This window comes from Callospermophilus lateralis, chromosome 10 (genome assembly GCF_048772815.1).
Source record: "Callospermophilus lateralis isolate mCalLat2 chromosome 10, mCalLat2.hap1, whole genome shotgun sequence".
NCBI lineage: Eukaryota > Metazoa > Chordata > Mammalia > Rodentia > Sciuridae > Callospermophilus > Callospermophilus lateralis.
Genome location: NC_135314.1, coordinates 79101856 through 79106045, shown reverse-complemented (window position 1 = coordinate 79106045; position 4190 = coordinate 79101856).

Here is a 4190-nt window from a genome sequence, read left to right as displayed (position 1 = left end):
TAGTATGTGTCACTATCAATAAAACAAAAAAGGCAGTTTACCAACTTGCATGCTTTGTTTTTGCTGAAAAAAATAATATTGTGTAATGTGGTATTTGGTGTTTTACTGCCAACATTTGTACATAATCTGAGGCCAAGATAAACAAAATTTTTTTATTCAATGTGTTTTAGACATCTCTACCCTAAACAGTCAGGCATAGTCCCAAGGCAACCGTGATACAAAATACGTTAAGTCATTCCTTATTTTCACAGAACTTAAAATATAATGAGGGAGAATCTGAGCACCTTTTCAAACATGGCAAATAATTTCATTTTATTAGCTGAATGAAAATATTACATCTTTAGATTTAAAGTAAAATAGTAAATTAATGTTGGACTTTAACAATTATCATAAATTGTTTTTTCCTTTAAAATGCCTCTGTGTTGGTCACTTTTCTGTTACTATAACAAAATTCCTGAGATAATCAATTTTTTTAAAAGGAATAGTTTATTTTGACTCACAGTTTTGGAAATTTCAGTCAGTGACTAGCTCCATTGCTTTTGGGTCTGTGTCAGAGCGTCATAAGGGGAGCATGCCACAGATGCTACTCACCTCATGGAAGCTCCGAAGCAGGAGAGTAAGAGGAGAGTCTTTGGTCCCAGTATCAAGTGCACACCCAGAAGGACCTCACTTCCTTTCCCTATGCCTCACCTTCAAAGGTTCTGCTACCTCCCAGCAGCACCATGGTCTGAGATCTAAGCCTTCAATACAGTGGCCAATGGGAGACATTTGAGATACAAACAATAGCAGCCTCCACATGACTATAGTAGTACCTTGTTAAAATATGCCTACACAGACTTGAAAGTAAGCTGCTGTATAAATGTTCTTTGGAATTTTAGACATCTCAAGCACACCAGTTGTGTTACTTTTCACAACTTAAAGACCACTTAAATTGTGAACTATAAATAGAAGATTTTGTTTTAAATTAATCACTGAGAAACAGTTCATAGATCAGTGGTATCAAACCTGAAAACTTAAATATAAAGAAAAGCAATGGAATGTATAATATCTTAAATATCCTTAGCTATGAGAATGATAAAAACAGAAAGAAATACAGAGGGTTAATAATACAAATGTGTTTTAGTAACCACAATAGTGGTTGTTGTTTTTTTTAACAGAATTCTTACTAACTTTAAAACTACAGTAAAAGTTCTATAATACAGTTTCTCAAAATCCAAAAATACCAGCAATCTTATATTTGTCAAACTGAAAGTTATTCAGAATATTCCAATGGTCCAACATTTTGCCAGTATCTCATAAATTTTTTGATAAGGATAAAATGATCATTGATCTAGAGTTGCCTCAAATATAGAAAAGACATTATGATGAAAACACTGAATGTGATTTTTTTTAAAATGATATAACTAATTTACAGGATAGAAAAAGACATTCAAATCCTCACCTACCATAAGAAATAGTAACATGGGCTGGGGTTTGTGCTCATTGGTAGAGCATTTGCCTAGCTATGTGAGGCTGTAAGGTGCTAGGTTTGATTCTTAGCACCACATACAAATAAATAAAAGTAAGTATCCATTGACAACTAAAATATATATTATATTGTATAATTATATAATATATATAATTAAAAAGAAAATAATAACAACAGTAATAATTATCACTATAGGAATACAAAATCATGAATCAGATATTATTACACATTCAGAATTTTACACTATTTAATCCTCACAATAACCTTATGTGGTTAAGTTCTGTTATTTGTTATATGGATTAGGAAACTAGAACTTAAAGTGGTTATGTAACTTGCTGCAGGTCACAGCTAGTAAATGGTGTTACTGAAATTCAGTACCCCACAATCTGTTTAAGAGGGATGAGTCAAGAGAATTAGTATAGGTATTAGAAGTACAGATTTGTCTGCCCCCCAAAATGACTAAAATGTCTGAGAAGACCAGGATGGAGCCATACTATGAAGGTCAGAGGCCAGGGACTACTGTCTGTTTTTCACTTTTTTTCTTTTGTTTATTTGTTTGGTGGTGTGGGGATCGAACCCAGGGCTTTGTGCATGCTAGGTAAGCACTCTACCAACTGAGCTATTTCCCCAACCCTCACTTTTTTCCTTTTTGTTTTAAGACTATTAATATTATTTATATTTTAAACTCTGAGCGTAAATGACTTTGATAAAAATAATTCTCAAAGCTATTTTGATGCTAAGAAATTCTCTACAAGCTATGTTAACTGAAACTGTTATGTATGTTTTTTCAGAAGGAGGAAAAGTACTGACTCTTATTTCTATGATCTCCAAGATCTAGGTTATAGTTTACAAATATCTATCCCTGATCTACATTTTTGTGTAGAAATTCTGTACAAGTAAGTTGAGTAACAATACAGATGTGTGTACAAGCCAAAATTATTGCATTTCTATTTAGTGTATAACTAAAACGTACCTTATAAAAGCTGAAACAAGTTTTTTTTCATGTTTGGACACCACTGTATTATAAAGTTTAGTTCATTAAGCTCTGCATTTGAATATAAGACCTTGTAAAATGTTCAAACCTTATATTTAATGTTTTACATTTAAATATTTGTATGTGGCCTTACTAAGCCTGTGTTTTATGAATAACAAAAGGGCTGAGTTTCATTTATTTGTTTTCTATTTAGAAATAATGGATTATCTTCTAATTACTTTAAGGTTTTTTTCCCCCTTAAGATTTTGGCACACAAGTGTTGTGTAATATGCAGTTATCCTTGAGAATACTTGTCTTAGTTTCAGCTACTATAACAAAGTACCATGGACTGGGTGGCTGATAAAGTGGGAAAATTTTACTTCCCACTATTCTGAAGGCTGGGAGTCTGAGATCAGAGTGCCAACATTATAAAGTCTTGGTGAGAACCCTCTTCCCATTACAGAGTTCTTCTCGTGTGGTGGAAAAAGGCAAGAGAACTCTTTGGGTCCCTTTTTTCAGGGCATTAACTCTATTATATCCTTATGTGACTCCACCCTATAACCTAATTACCTCCCAAAGGCCCTCCCTCCTAATATCACATTTGAGGTTGGGATTTCAAAATAGGAAATTTGGAAGAATACAAACATTCAGTCTGTTTTAATACTTAAGGCAAATTCATCAGTTGACATTGTGCATATTTTCTGTTTTCTGATTATTCTCTCATTTCTGAGTTTAAAAAATAAATGACTGATTCTAGAAGTTCACCCAAATGAATAGGTGTGTATACTTTGGCTGGAGAGCAATACAGTAGTGACTGAGAAATTATTCAGTGTTTAGTTGGATGTTTTAGGTAATATACTTATTGCATTTTTATAGTGAATCTTAGTATGGATGTTTCTGCTCAGGTTTGTAAGGGTCACTTCAGAATCATTACTTTGTTTTGATCACTTAGTTTTAATGCCACATTTAGGGGCTTCATCAATATAGAATGTCAAGCTTTCTGGCATTTGGAATAAATCAGGAAAGACAAATTCCTTCTTCAAATTTCAAGTCACCAAGCAATATGAGAAGGTATCCAGGAATAGTAGTTATCTTAAAATAAAATTTGTTTAGAAATATAATAATGATAAATATCTTTATAATTTTTACTATTTGTACTTTGTAAACACCTTACATATATTAATTCAATTAATTCATTTAATCATCATATCAACCCTGTAAGGTAAATGCTCTTATTATCTCTCTTATATGGATCAGGAGTCCGCAAACTGTTAACCTATTTTTGCATGGTCTTTGAGCTAATCATGATTTCATATGTATGAAAAGGATTGTATTAAAAAAGGAGAAGGAGCATCAGAGAGTGTGTATGGCCCATAAAGCCTAAAACGTTTACTGTACAGATCTTTTGCACAAAAACTTTGCTGAACTCTTAATATTGAAAATGAGGCAAGATAAGTTAAGTAACATGTTTAAGTTCATACTGCAAACATATTGGAAATCCTGGGTTTATAGTCTAGAAGATCTGGCACCAAATTTATGTGTTCTTAATCTCTATATGATTTCTCAAAACAGCTAAAGACTGACCTAAAATGTGATAGGGTAATTTGAAATTACTTATTAAATAATTATTAAAAATGAAACATTAGGTACCAATGGCTTGAAAGTAATGTTCTTTGAAACCTCCTTTCCCCCTTCCCCATAAGATTGATAGGCAAGTCTTTGCCCTGTACAGTCATTTTCCTTTCTTTT